The following is a 15,320-nucleotide window of genomic DNA, read 5'->3' as shown; positions in this document are numbered from 1 at the left end:
TATAGAATCAAAACGCTTTTATAGCATAACTTTACTCAGTAACTAGAAGGGTTTGCTTGTATTCACTTGTCTGGCTTGAATAGAATGATGACATTTGTAGAAAATGTTACCATGTGGAGATACAATAAAATGTTTTACATAGTGTGGGTAAACACATCATATTGACTGACTAAAATTGCATCCCTTGCCAATTGCATCACCATGTCCTTGTTTAACAGTTAAAAAGGGAATAGTGTTGGGGAGTAGTGAAATACATGTATTTACATTTTTAACTACATTTTGCAGTAGCTTGTTGTTGGTAGTAGAACTAACTAAAATCTTGGTAGTGTTTTCAGCAGTGAATTACATTTTTGACATGTAGTGGTGTAGCTAACTAGGACTACTGGAACTATACACTATACTTTTTTGCTCAAATAAAATAAAATATGGGTGAAGTAGGCAAGAATTTCGTATATCAACAATTCAAATTATTGATATAAAAAATGCAAGTATTGGTATAAAAAAAATACAATTATTGATATAAAATATTCTATGAATATATGTTAAATCGGCTTTCCATACCCCAACACTGTAAGAGAACACAGCAACAATTCACTGGAAATCTATTAACTTCCATGCCAAGTTGCCAACACACGCATACGGTAAATGCAGGGGCGGGGTCAGAGGGCAAGGGAGGCTTGTTTTGTGTTGTGACCATACGCTGAAGGATTAGCTATTTAAAGACGCGGAGTCGACAGTGGAAAATTTCCATGTTCTTGCTGTATCAAAGGGAGAGTGACAGACGCGCTACAAGGCAGGTTGCTTATACACCATAATTTGTCAGGGGAATGAGCTCTGACTGCCTCGAGACATCAAACCGGAAGCAAATTATACAATTTCTAGGACAATTCTAAAGAAACAAACTCACTACAAAACTCACTATAAATTCATACCGTTTTGATCTTTGATTTCCAGGTGAGTTATGACCACTTTTACTATTCAATAGCGCCAAGACGTCCTTGGCGTTTTCAATATTTAGTTTTCACATTTAGTATTGTGTTGTTATAACCTTTTGTATTGATTGGCCTATGTGAAGTCGTTGATATGGAACCCACTTTGTAGCCTCATTAGGCCAAAATTATGTCAGAATTGAGGGCACAAACTGAAATGGATGTAGGAAAACACTCACGCTGTAAAAACTATTGGTCACAAAATTCCGGAGAAATGAAGGATCATGTATAATAATACCCTGTTGGTCACTAAATCCGGGCACAAGGACCACGTAAAAACGGTTGGCTCGTTTGCCCTCTCCCCTCTTAGCTGTTGGCTGTGAATGCCCTCACCCGCTATATACTTACAGTGCCTTGCAAAAGTATTCATCTCCCTTGGCGTTTTTCCTATTTTGTTGCTTTACAACCTGCAATTTGAATGGATTTCATGTTTGGGATTTTATGTAATTCATGTAATAAGATCTGGTGCAACAAATTACCTTCAGAAGTCACATAATTAGTTAGATTGCACATAAGTGGACTTTATTTAAGTGTCATATGATCTGTCACATGATCTCAGTATACAGTGGGGCAAAAAAGTATTTAGTCATCACCAATTGTGCAAGTTCTCCCACTTAAAAAGATGAGAGGCCTCTAATTTTCATCATAGGTACACTTCAACTATGACAGACAAAATGAGAAAAAAAATCCAGAAAATCACATTGTAGGATTTTTCATAAATTAATTTGCAAATTATGGTGGAAAATAAGTATTGAGCTTTTTGGCCATTAAGGAAAACGCTATGTCTGGCGCAAACCTAACACCTCTCATTACCCCGAGAACAACATCCCCACAGTGAAGCACGGTGGTGGCAGCATCATGCTTTGGGATGTTTTTCATTGGCAGGGACTGGGAAACTGGTCAGAATTAAAGGAACGATGGATGGTGCTAAATACAGGGAATTTCATGAGGGGAAACTGTTTCAGTCTTCCAGAGATTTGAGACTGGGACGGAGGTTCACGTTCCAGCAGGACTATGACCCTAAGCATACTGCTAAAGCAACACTCGAGTGGTTTAAGGGGAAACATTTAAATGTCTTGGAATCGCCTAGTCAAAGCCCAGACTTCAATCCAATTGAGAATCTGTGGGATGACTTAAAGATTGCTGTACACCAGTGGAACCCATCCAACTTGAATGAGCTGGAGCAGTTTTGCCTTGAAGAATGGGCAAAAATCCCAGTGGCTAAATGTGCCAAGCTTATAGAGACATACCCCAAGAGACTGGCAGCTGTAATTTCTGCAAAAGGTGGCTCTACAAAGTATTGACTTTGGGGATGTGAATAGTTATGTACGCTCAAGTTTTCTGTTTTTTTGTCTTATTTCATGCTTGTTTCACAATAAAAAATATTTTGCATCTTCAAAGTGTGTTGTGTAAATCAAATGATACAAACCCCTAAAAATCTATTTTAATTCCTGGTTGTAAGGCAACAAAATAGATAAAATGCCAAGGGGGGTGAATACTTTCGGAAGCCACTGTATAACTGATTGGTTTGGTTCTGTCCTCTATAGTGCTGTCCAGTTAGAACATGATGTTGAGACCCATCACTGTAGTTTTGATAGTCACCACCACTCACAGACACAGCTGTTTCCTTTGAAGATGTTTATATGATTCTGGTAATGTGAATTACTTTGAATCTTATTGTTGTGGTTCTATAAGACAAAGATATGCACACGTGGAAACAGTATTATCTAAGGGTTATAACTATGCAATACACATATTAGTGACTTCGGAAAGTATTCAGACCCCTTGACTTCCACATATTGTTACCTTGTAGCCTTATTCTGAAATGGATTACATTTTTTTTAAATCCTCAGCAATCAACACACAATATCCTGTAATGACAAAGCGATAACAGGTTTTTAGACATTTTTGCAAATTGATTAAAAAAAATTAAAAACTGAAATACCTTACTTACATAATTATTCAGACCCTTTGCTATGAGACTCGAAACTGAGCTCCGGTGCATCCTGTTTCCATTGATCATCCTTGAGATGTTTCTACAACTTGATTGGACATGATTTGGAAAGGCACACAAATGTCCGTAGAGCTCCAATACAGGATTGTGTCAAGGCACTGATCTGGGAAAGGGTACCGAACAATGTCTGCAGTATTGAAGATCCCCAAGAACAAGTAGCCTCCATCATTCTTAAATGGAAAAAGTTTGGAGCCATCGAGACTCTTCCTAGATCTGGCCGCCCAGCCAAACTGAGCAATCAGGGAAGAAGGGCTTTGGTCAGGGAGGTGACCAAAAACCCAATGGTCACTCTGCCAGAGTTCTTCAGTTCCTCTGTGGAGATGGGAGAACCTTCCAGAAAGACAATCATCTCTGCAGCACTCTGCCAATCAGGCCTTTATGGTAGAGTGGCCAGACGGAAGCCACTCCTCTGTAAAAGACACATGACACTTGGAGTTTGCCAAAGGGCACCTAAAGACTTTCAGACCATGAGAAACAAGATTCTCAACTCTGATGAAACCATGATTGAACTCTTTGTCCTGAATGCCAAGCGTCACGTCTGGAGGAAACCTGGCACCATCCCTACGGTGAATCGTGGTGGCAGCATCATGCTGTGGGGATGTTTTTCAGCGGCAGGGACTGGGAGACTAGTCAGGATTGACGCAAAGATGAACAGAGCAAAGTACAGAGAGATCCTTGATGAAAACCTGCTCCATAGTGCTCAGGACCTCAGACTGAGACAAAGGTTCACCTTCCAACAGGACAACGACCCTAAGCACACAACCAAGACAACGCAGGAGTGGCTTCGGGACAAGTCTCTGAATATCCTTGAGTGGCCCCAGCCAGAGCCCGGACTTGAACCCGTTCTAACATCTCTGGAGAGACCTGAAAATAGCTGTGCAACATTCCCCATCTAACCTGACAGAGCTTGAGAGGATCTGCAGAGAAGAATGGGAGAAACTCCCCAAATACATGCGTGCCAAGCTTGTAGCGTCATACCCAAGAAGACACGAGGCTGTAATCACTGCCAAAGGTGCTTCAACAAAGTACTGAGTAAAGGGTCTCAATACTTATGTAAATGTGATATAAATTTTTTTTATTATTGTAAATTAGCAGGAATTTATTTAAAAATGTTTTTGCTTTGCCATTATGTGGTATTGTGTGTAGATTTATGAGAGAAAAAAACAATTGAATCAATTTTAGAATAAGGCTGTAACATAACAAAATGTGGAAAAAGTCAAGGGGTCTGAATACTTTCCGAAGGCACTGTATGTACATGAGTAAATGGCAAATGGCATTATACTTATAACATGTCTATAAAGGCCAATAAACACAGCATCAATATAAACATAAACTTAAACAGTCCCCTCTTGGAGAGAGAGAAACCAATTATTTGGATTGACAAAGGGTCCAAATTTATAGCACCCTCTCTCTCCAGCCTCATGTGCAAATCTGCAACCTTATCAGTTCTGCCCTGGCGCCACAGGGTCCTAAATTATTCTGCGCATGAGCAAGCTCCAAGAACTGTCTAAGATGACTCTATAAGCTCACCCATGGCAACACAATAAAACACCTTAATACAGGCTACTATGGAAAACGCAGTGGTAGCGTGTGCATGCAAAAGACTGCTTACCAATACAACAATTAAACCACTTATACAAAAGTACTTGTGCAACCAATGCAATAGTACTAATAGTATGGAATAATACTACATACGATAAACAATAGGCAAAGTAGTATTGGCAACTCTGACATTAAAGAATAATAACAGCCATACTGTAGAAGATGTGTCTAAAAGCTATCAAAGTAACAGTAAGTAATTAGTGGTAATTACCTATTATTACACAGCATGTAAAAACCCCAATAACCCCCCTACAACTTACATTTCGATGCACCCACAACATTCAGACATTTGTGTTACTGTGGACAACAACAAGTCCTCAGAAACATTGGTCTTCTCCCTTCTGATGACAATAACACTGAGTGGGGCGGGTGCGGAGTCCAGTTGCGCATTTCCAAGGGAATTGCAGGGCTATGATGGGTAAGCGATATCTTAGGTAGACTGAGCAGCCAAACTAACGGGACTTAAGGGAAACTGAAGGGACTGTGAGGGGAAGTTAGGTAGCGAGGAGAGGAGCAGGACGGCATTTTTTACACATGCAATAACAGCTTAGTTGGGCATGTATGGGTCACCATGACTGGGCTTACCATGACTGGGCTTACCATGACTGGGCTTACCATGTCTGGGCTTACCATGACTGGGGTTACCATGTCTGGGCTTACCATGTCTGGGGTTACCTTTTACCTAGCAGGTGACATAGAAGTCCTATACTATAAAGGAGATTAGATGAGCTTGTTGGTTTGTTCTCACAATTCCCTAGAGTCATGTTAAGCGTCCTGGCATTATAACAGCCAGAAACACTGACCTAAGCAGACCTGAAGCTTAGGATAGAAACTAACTTTACTATTGCAAATCAACTTTCATAAGAAGATGCGTAGACTCAATATTTGCTCTGTGACATTGACTTCTTGCTGTCACAACATAGTTGCATAATGTAAACAGAAAAGTAGAATGAGACTGTATAAGTAGGCACTGGATAGAATATGTCTGTTAGATGGGACTTTTTTGGCCTGTGTCTCCAGCACAAAGCCAGACAGAGATTTGGGTCACTGATTGTGAATATGTAACTTACATCATTTAAAAGCTCCCTTTGATGAAGTGCCTGTTTTTAACATGCATCTATTTGATCTTCTGTCATAGCTGGAAGTAATAATCTAAATGGTTCACCGCCTGCCTCCAGGGTCCCAAACATTAAGGACAAGGAAGAAAATACCCTTTTGCTACTGTCTCTCTCTCTCTCTCTCAAACAGAAAAATGAAAGTCCTACACCCAAACCACAATTACACATTTGGAGTGTGTCAGTTTTAGAAATGGATAATAACTCAATTTTGCTGGTTTAATTCAGAAGAGGGATGAGTAGCTCTTACATTCCCTGAACAAGGCACGTAATTTCTTTTGTGAGAAACAGAGCACATAATGCAATATGATTGTTCAAGTTCTTGATCATACCCTGCTGAGTTATGGAGTACCTAGTATTAATGCTTCTTTTAAATAACAGAATCCTTGTTCTCTCTTTTCAGACTGGCTCCTCTAGCTGCTGCACCAATGGGTGTGAAGGTTCTCCAGTGTTTTCCCTGGTACAAGAGGTGTAAAGACAAGGTCAAGAGCAGAGACTGCCTCCCTAAAGAGGGTAGGAACACCAGCTACAGTTTTTGCTGGAGTGGGATGCTTTTTTGTTTTAGATTTTTTCAGAGGCACTATTTTCAAAAAGCGGAACACTATGTTATTTGGAATGTAATGTTGGACTGAAAACCCTTTGACAGTTCATCAACATCAGTAGTAGTACAATATGGGGATGTGACTTACCAAGATAGATTAATGTCAGTATTAATGTAAAGTTAATGGGTTTTTAATTATGTCCTCTCTCCTCCCTTCCAGTTCCATCCATTGAGACAGAGCCCCAGTTTGCCCCGTCAACCTATGCCAGTGATGGTGCTGGAGGAGGAGTTGTCTACTTTTCCCACAAGGCAAGAGTGGCCTACAGACATCAGATGGAGGGCAACGTTATAGACACCACCTACTGAGCCCCCAACCTCCAGCCCCTGCTGCAAAAACACCCCTCAAAGACTGTCTGCTCAGAAGCATCTTTGTCTTACAACAGACAGTATCCCAGTTCTTCAATGATCGTGTCTGGACAGAAGAATACTAAAATGATGGTCAAACATAAAATGGTCAGAAAACTGTTCTTGTTTTTATTTGAGGAGCTTAGTTCAGCTGAAGGTTTGAGATAGGTGCTTGACTAAAGATGGAGGCTAAGAAGCACTACTGAGAACTATCTGATAGCCATTAGAACATATTTGACAGATGGGAGAAAACACTTTTAGATAGGGGTTGAGAATCTTTGTTTACGCTATTACCTTGAAGTGCATTCTTCTTGTTTTCCTGTCGTTTTATAATTTGTCACTTTATTTATTGTTCTAGGGTCAAAGTTGTGTACGTGTGTCTGCTATACACCTAATGGTTTTGCATATTTTTTGGGGCATGTTTTGTAATGGTCAATTTTCTGTAAAATCCCATCTAGAAACTAGGGTTGTAGACTGGCCATAACTAATACACAGCTATAAGATGAATGTAATAATAACTCAATGATTACTGACACTTTATATTCTATTTGTATTGTTGCTATGAAATAATCAACAAAAGACTAATGCTGCATTGCTAGTAATGTGACAAGTGACTTTTTAAATAGTTTTGGATAGCTGCAAATAAATGTTTTTGCCGTTTGATTATGTAACCCTTTCTAATGTGTCTTTCTAGTTCGGCACATGATCTCTGTTATCCTATCGCATCCTTTCAAACGTTTTCAGACTGTGTATGTTGGTAACACTGGGGATGTACTTAACAAGCAGGCCTTTATGGCAGACAGACTGTAAACACTGGTTAAAGATTAACACTTTAACCAGTGTCTTGGCACCAAGACACGTGTTTTACATACGAGGATGGCAAAGGGTTATTTACGTAATGCATATCAGATATAACGGTAAGAAGAAAGAGAGGAGATCTTGGTTACTTCCCTGGAGAAATACTACTTTAAAACAAACTACAGTAAAACAACAGTAAAACAAACTACTGTAAAACAAAAGGCAATAAGCAATGGTAATTGGCACACACGTAACATGGTATGTATCAAACCTTTAGAGATAAGCATCTATTCAGTATATTTGGTAACACTGTAGTCATAACTAACATGAAGCAGGTGTCTCAGAGCCTAAGGTAGCCTGGTTGCTGTCTCTGGTACCCAGACTAGCTGTGAGATGTACTACAGATCTTAATAAACATGGAAATCAAATAACTTTCTGATCCAATTGCCTGTTTTATACATTTACCTGTTTCATCATCATGGCAAATTCTAACAGCTGTAACGAAGACGCAGGGAGTCAGGAAGCAGGTGCAGTCGGTGAGGAGCATAGAGTGAATACAAAACAAATACAAAAGGAGTAGCGTCTGAACAAGAAAACAATAACAATACTGACTGATGGGTAATACAACGGCGTGCTAGATAAAGGGTAGTGATGAAGTCAGCGTGAGCCTAATGATGGGGCGCAGCTGTGCCTAATGATGGTTGCCAGGTGTGCGTAATGATGGGTTGCCAAGACAGGTGGTTAGTAGACCGACGACGTAGAGCGCCAGAGCGGGAGAAGATGTGACAGTACCCCCCCCCCCCCCCCCCCATGACGCACGGCTCCAGCCGCAGGACGATGCCGGCCGGGGGGACGGCCAACAGGGCGAGGAGTGGGCCGTTTTGGATGGCGAAGGTGGAAATCTCGGATGATGTTGGGATCTAGAATGTCATCCACCAGAACCCAACACCGCTCGTCTGGACCATACCCCTCCCAGTCAACCAGGTACTGGAGCCGACCCCCACGACGTTGGGAGTCCAGGAGGGATCTGACGGCATAGGCGGGGCTTCTCTCAATGTCCAGGGGAGACAGAGGTTTGTCATGGGAGACGGTATCAGCCAGGAGACCAGGACCTACAGGCCTGAAGAGGGAAACGTGAAAAGAGGGTGAGATCCGGTAGTTAGTGGGAAGCTGTAATCGGTATGTTACCTCATTGACCGTCCGGTGGACGGACGCCCCACTTCTGAGGCGTCCACCTCCACCACGAAGGGCAGCATAGGTAAAATGCCCCTTCAAGTAGGCGGAAGGCCTCATCAGCTGCAGGACTCCACAACAAATAACAGGGGCCACCCTTGAGGAGAGAGGTGAGAGGAGAGGCAATGCAGCTGAAGTTTTTTTAATGAAGCGGTAGTAGAAAATCGTTGTAGTCCTTTTATAGTGGTTTGGACTGGCAATGACCTGGCTGCCTCGACCTTCCTCTCCTCCATAACCACTCCCTGCGGGCTGATCCGGTATCCCAGGAAGGAGACAGCAGTCTGATGGAACTGGCACTTCTCCAGGAGGCATCACAGAACTACCCGGACGTGGGCGATGTGATCCTCCAAGGTGGCCTTGTAGATCAGGATGTCAGGGGTAGACGCGACTGCGCTGAGGCACAGAGTCTGAAAGCAGGTCGATAGCACAGTTCCAGCGGCGATGAGGAGGGAGACAGGTGGCGCGGGTCTTGGACAAAACCTCCCAGAGATCCTGGTAAACATCCGGGATATCGGCCTGGAGGGCAACCACAGGACTCTCAACCGACGTGGAACCATAGGGTAAGGGAAAGCAGGTCCTCCATCATCTGGCTGCTCAGGCAGTAATCTCCATCCTCGACCAGGAGATGGTGGGGTATGGCGTTGCAGCCATGGGAGGCCATGAATGACTTTGTGTACGGGTGCCTCGATGAGGAGGAAGGGAAGGCTTTCTTGGTGCAGGGGTCCCACGGAGATGGTGAGTGGTGCTGTGATGTGTGTGATTGTCCCAGATCCCAGTGGTCGATTATCCAGCGCTTGAAACGGAAAGGAGAGCGGGTAAGAGGTTATGATCAGGGAGGAGGCAAGGTCCTGGTCAATGTAATTCCTCACGGCACAGGAGTCCACGAGAGCTGTAGAAACAACACACAAGGAACAGCAGCTAGTGAAATCGGTACTAAAAAGGGTTTGGCGGAAAGTGATGATGATGGAATACTCACACCTACCCCAGGAGATGGATAATCACAAGGCCGTCCCTCTGCTCTACTGGATCCCGGGTTGGGATGTAGTGGACACCGTTGAAGCTGGTACTCCTGACCACAATAGGGACAGAGCCCCAACTGTCTCCGACAGCATCGCTCAGTGGCGGAGAGGTGTGTGGCCCCTACCTCCATGGGTTCAGGCTCTGAATCAGAACGTTCAACGAAGGAGGGAGAGAGGTGATGGGGGTACCGACGCTCCCGAAGAAGGTTATCCAGGCGCATGGTCATCGCGATGAGTGCGACCAAAGAGAGGGTGTTGTCTCAGCATGCCAACGTCTGGACCTCTTTACGCAATCCTCTTCTGAATAAGGTGCAGAGCGCCGGCTCATTCCATCTGCTGGATGCTGCCACTGTATGAAAGGGGAGGACATACTCCGCAGCAGTCTGGCCATCCTGCCGCAGTTGGAGTAGCCACTCACCCCCCTCTCTGCCCTCTGGTGGATGATCGAAGACTCCTCTGAACAGAGCCATGAACCACTCATAGGAACCCAGCTCCTCCTCTCTTCTCTTCCAGACTGCCGTAGCCGACTACATCACCTGCCCGGTCAGCAGGGAAATAACTGTGGCAACTTTGGACCTCTCAGGAGTGGGGCTGCCATCTGCTGAGTGAAATAGAGGTAGCACTGGAGGAGGAAGACATAGAATTTGGATGGAATCCCGTCATATTTGTCCGGGAGGAACAAACGGGCATCGCTGACCTGGGCGGACTGCTGAATGGGCTGAGGTACTGGCTCGCTGGGTCGACTCATGTTAGAAGATCCTCCATTGGAGGTGACGGCCCTTGAGGAAGATCTAGACATTGAGGACCTCATCCATCGCAGTCCCCGGTTGCGCCAGCTGGTTGTGGTATTAGTAAAGTAGGTCTCTCTGTTCGTCGACCATCTTGGAGATGTCTCGGGTTGGCTGCTGCTTCCATTTTATGAGACAATATTCTGTAACAAAAACACAGGGAGTCGGGAAGCAGGTGTAGTCGGCAAGTTTAATCTGAAAGAGCATAGAGTAAATACAAAAACAGGAGTAGCATCTGAACAAGAACACAGAAATACTGCCTTATGGGTAATACAACGGAGTGCTAGATAAAGGGGAGGTAATCAGGGTAGTGACAAAGTCCAGGTGTGCCTAACGATGGGGCGTAGGTGTGCGTAATGATGGTTGCAAAGTGTGCGTAATGATGGGTTGCCAGGGCAGGTGGTTAGTAGACCGGGCGATGTCAAGCGTGGGAGTGGGAGTAGACGTGACAACAGCAACCAGTGGTTACAATAAACGGTCAATCCAATTGTATCTGTGAACTGTCTCAAATGTGGTTAAAACAGTTATGATGTGTGCAATGTCATTACGCAGACATTATGTTAACACACATTATCATAGCAGTATGTTGGCAGTATACTGTAACTGCAGCCATGGATAATATGACTGGTCTCCTTGGTTTTTAATCCTTAAAATGTTGCGAACCAAGGATAGTTTAGCTATTTGATTTTGAATTTTAGGATGCTTTAGGTGTACATTTTTTTGTGGATGAAGCATTGAATTTGACTTACTGGTATAAGTCCATAGAAACACAGTTTCATACATGGATAAACAGAGAGTCAAAAAATAAATCAAAAGGAAGATTGTTTTAAAGGGTAGGTCCTATATCTGAGAGCTAAAAGAAAGATAAGGAAATGATTTCTTTTTTTTTTAACCCATATTTAACCAATTTTTGGGCACTAAACTACTTCCATATACAGTATACTTCCATTCTTTTTTTAAACTGGTACCTTCAGACTAGTCTTGTGAGGCTTGAAGTTGTCCTAGAGCACAACCTGGTCTCATAGACCTAACATATTCGTGACACTCAAATTAGTAATGATACGTTATGTTTGGTATGGTTACATAAGACAAAAGGTTACTTAAGGCAAAAATTAAATGAGAGTGGTTGGTCATATAACGCGAATGTCTAGCAACCCAAAGGTTGTGTGTTTGAATCTCATCACGGACCATTTTAGCTAATTAGCAACTTTGCAACTACTTACTACTTTTTTAGCTACTACGCAGCCATTTAGCATGTTGGCTAACCCTTTCCCTAACACTAACCCTAACCTTAACCATTTAACTTAACTCCTAACCTTAACCCTAACCCCCTAGCCTATCTAACATTAGCCAGCTAGCTAATGTTAGCATTAGCCACCCAACTAACGTTAGCAACAACAAATTCGTAATTCGTAACATATAATATGTTTTGCAAATTCGGAACATATTGTATGAAATGGATGATGGACATCCACAAATTAATACATACCATACGAAATGTAACATACAGTATCATACTAAATGGAGTATCTCAGCTTTACGTACAGAATAATACAATATGCTCTGAGACCAGGTTGCAGCCTAGTGCAAAACAACCAACATGTACATGTTCGAAGAGTCTCACCTTTCCATAGAGAAAGATTGTGCAAAGCTGTCATCAAAGCAAAGAGTGGCTACTTTGAAGAATCTCAAATATAAAATATAGTTACATTTGTTTAACACATTTTTAGTTACCACATGATTCCTTCCATATGTTGTATTTCATAGTTTTGATGTCTTCACTATTGTTCTACAATGTAGAAAATAGTAAAAATAAAGAAAACCCCTGGAATGAGTAGGTGTGAACAAACTTTTGTCTGGTACTGTACGTGTAGGTAAAGGTAAACTACTCATAGATAACTATGCATAGATAATAAACAGAGAGTTGCAGCAGCGTAAAAATGGGGGGGGTTGCAATTTGCAAATAGTCTGGGTAGCCATTTGGTTAACTGTTCAGGAGTCTTATGGCTTGGGGGTAGAAGCTGTTAAGAAGCCTTTCGTACCTAGATTTGGTGCTTCGGTACCGCCAGCCGCGTGGTAGCAGAGTGGCTCGAGTCTTTGGCAATTTTTAGGGCCTTCCTCTGACACCGTCTGGTATAGAGGTCCTGAATGGCAGGAAGTGTGGCTCCAGTGATGTACTGGGCCATACCCTCTGTAGTGCCTTGTGGTCGGAGGCCAAGCAGTTGCCATACCAGTCAGGATGCTCTCGATGGTGCAGCTGTATAACTTTTTTAGGATCTGAGGACCAATGCCAAATATTTTAATTCTCCTGAGGCATTGTCGTGCCTTCTTCACGACTGTCTGGTACTACACTGCCAGGTCTCTGACCTCCTCCCTAGAGGATGTCATCTCATCGGTGATCACTGTTGTGTTGTCTGCAAACTTAATGATGGTTTTGAAGTCGTGCTTGGCCATGCAGTCATGGGTGACCAGGGACCCATGAGGGGCCCCTGTGTTGAGGATCAGCGTAACAGATGTGTTGTTACCTACCCTGACCACCTGGGGGTAGCCCATCAGAAAGTCCAGGATCCAGTTGCAGAGGGAGGTGTTTATTCCCAGGGTCCTTCGCTTAGTGATGAGCTTTGAGGGCACTATGGTGTTGAATGCTGAGCTGCAGTCAATGAATAGCATTGTCACGTAGGTGTTCATTTTGTCCAGGTGGGAAAGGGCAGTGTGGAGTACCATACAGATTGCGTCATCTGTGGTTCTGTTGGTGCGGTTTGCAAATTGGAGTGGGTCTAGGGTTTCTGGGATAATGGTGTTGATGTGAGCCTTAAAGCACTTCATGACTACAGACGTGAGTGCTAAGGGTCGATAGTCATTTAGGCAGGTTACCTTGGTGTTCTTGGGCACAGGGACTATGGTGGTCTGCTTGAAACATGTTGCTATTACAGACTCGGTCAGGGGAGGTTGAAAATATCAGTGAAGACACTTTCCAGTTGGTCAGCGCAGACACTTGCCAGTTGGTCAATCTTAGTCCTGTATTGACACTTTGCTTGTTTGATGGTTCGTCAGAGGGCATAGCAGGATTTCTTATAAGCATCCGGGTTAGAGTCTCGCTCCTTGTAAGAGGCAGCTCTACCCTTTAGTTCAGTGCGGATGTTGCCTGTAATCCATGGCTTCTGGTTGGGGTATGTACGTACGGTCACTATGGGGATGACATCATCGATGCACTTATTGATGAAGCCAGTGACTGATGTGGTGTACTCCTCAATGCCATCGGAAGAATCCCAGAACATATTCCAGTCTGTGCTAGCAAAACAGTCATGTAGCTTAGCATCTGCGTCATCTGACCATTTCCGTATTGAGCAAATCACTGGTACTTCCTGCTTTAGTTTTTGATTGTATGCAGGAATGAGGAGGATAGCGTTTCGGTCAGATTTGCCAAATGAAAGGTAAGGGAGAGCTTTGTACGCATCTCTGTTTGTGGAGTATAGGTGGTCTAGAGTGTTTTTTTTTTCCCCTCTGGTTGCACATTTAACATGCTGGTAGAAATAAGGTGAAACGGATTTAAGTTTCTCTGCATTAAAGTCCCCGGACACAGAGCGCCGCCACTGGATGAGCATTTTCTTGTTTGCTTATGACCTTATACAGCTCGTTGAGTGCAGTCTTAGTGCCAGCATCGGTTTGTGGTGGTAAATAGACAGCTACAAAAAAATATAGATGAAAACTCTCTTGGTAAAGAGTGTGGTCTAAAGCTTATCATGAGATATTCTACCTCAGGCGAGACTTCCTTAATAGTAGATTTTGTGCACCAGCTGTTATTTATAAATAGACACAGACCGCCACCCCTTGTCTTACCGGAGGTAGTTGTTCAATCTTTTGCCGATGCACGGATCGGAGCTCATCCAGTTTATTATGCAATGATTACATGTTGGCTAATAGGACTGATGTTAGAGGCGGGTTACCCACTTCCCGCGGATTCTTATAAGGCACCCCGGCCTACGACCCCTATATCTTCATCTCTTTATGTGAATGACAGGGATTTGGGCCTTGTCCGGTGTCTGGAGTAAATCCTTTGCGTCCGACTCGCTAAAGAAAAAATCTTCGTCAAGTACGAGGTGAGTAATCGATGTTCTGATATCCAGAAGCTCTTTTCGGTCATAAGAGACGGTTGGCAGAAACATTACGTACAGAATAAGTTACAAATAACGTGAAAAAAACACACACAATTGGTTAGGAGCCCGTAAAACGGCAGCCAACTCCTCCGGCGCCATTCTACATTATTACATTATCTGCTCACCGATTTGAAGGCTCCAATGCCGTTCCACCAAAAACACAGCCAAAACCACCGTTCTAGATGCGGTAAAGAGGTCTTGGAACTTGACCAAAACAATAGAATTGCTATGGAAACGCGTGGGAGAACGATCCTGAATCTCTTTATTACCCCCCAGCAATATTAGCCTAGATTAGACTATTGTTTATAAGTATATTTCAATCTATACGAATATCCACTTTGTTTGATCAGATCTGTCTAATGTGCGCCAATTCCGGGTCCTTCTTCTGTCCCCTACTGTCTGCGTTCCATTGACCTCTTTACAGCATCTTTGCAGGTGTCTATTTTCAGTTAACACTTGATCTGATTGAATCTAGTCCTAAATGACTGTGAATTGTATTAAGCAACTGTGTATACTAATGCTTTGAGAGGGTGGTGGCACCTGTTTTGTGTCATTGGAAGGTCTACGCTATTGTAAATCTGACCACTAGGTGGCATACCATCATTGTGTTGCTGTAAATAATAGAAAGTCAACGTAATAAATATTTACAACCAACACCA

The 15,320-nt window shown here is 43.2% G+C and overlaps 1 long non-coding RNA gene across 3 annotated transcripts; it reads left to right on the top strand.

Annotated features, from left to right (window-relative positions):
* The first annotated feature begins 634 nt into the window (after positions 1-634).
* Positions 635-7,895, top strand: LOC118945310 (uncharacterized). Of its 3 annotated transcripts, none has more exons than XR_016493262.1 (3): positions 635-954; positions 5,744-6,233; positions 6,482-7,895. It is a non-coding gene; the product is annotated as an uncharacterized LOC118945310 (long non-coding RNA). The 3 variants fall into 3 exon arrangements; XR_005040453.2 differs by having other exon boundaries at positions 637-954; positions 6,124-6,233; XR_005040452.2 differs by having other exon boundaries at positions 648-793; positions 6,124-6,233.
* Positions 7,896-15,320: the final 7,425 nt, after the last annotated feature.

The sequence above is a fragment of the Oncorhynchus mykiss genome, chromosome 29 (assembly GCF_057628025.1).
Source record: "Oncorhynchus mykiss isolate SJ-2025 chromosome 29, ASM5762802v1, whole genome shotgun sequence".
NCBI lineage: Eukaryota > Metazoa > Chordata > Actinopteri > Salmoniformes > Salmonidae > Oncorhynchus > Oncorhynchus mykiss.
Note: the sequence above shows the minus strand (reverse complement) of the source record. Positions and strands in the feature narration are given on the sequence as shown.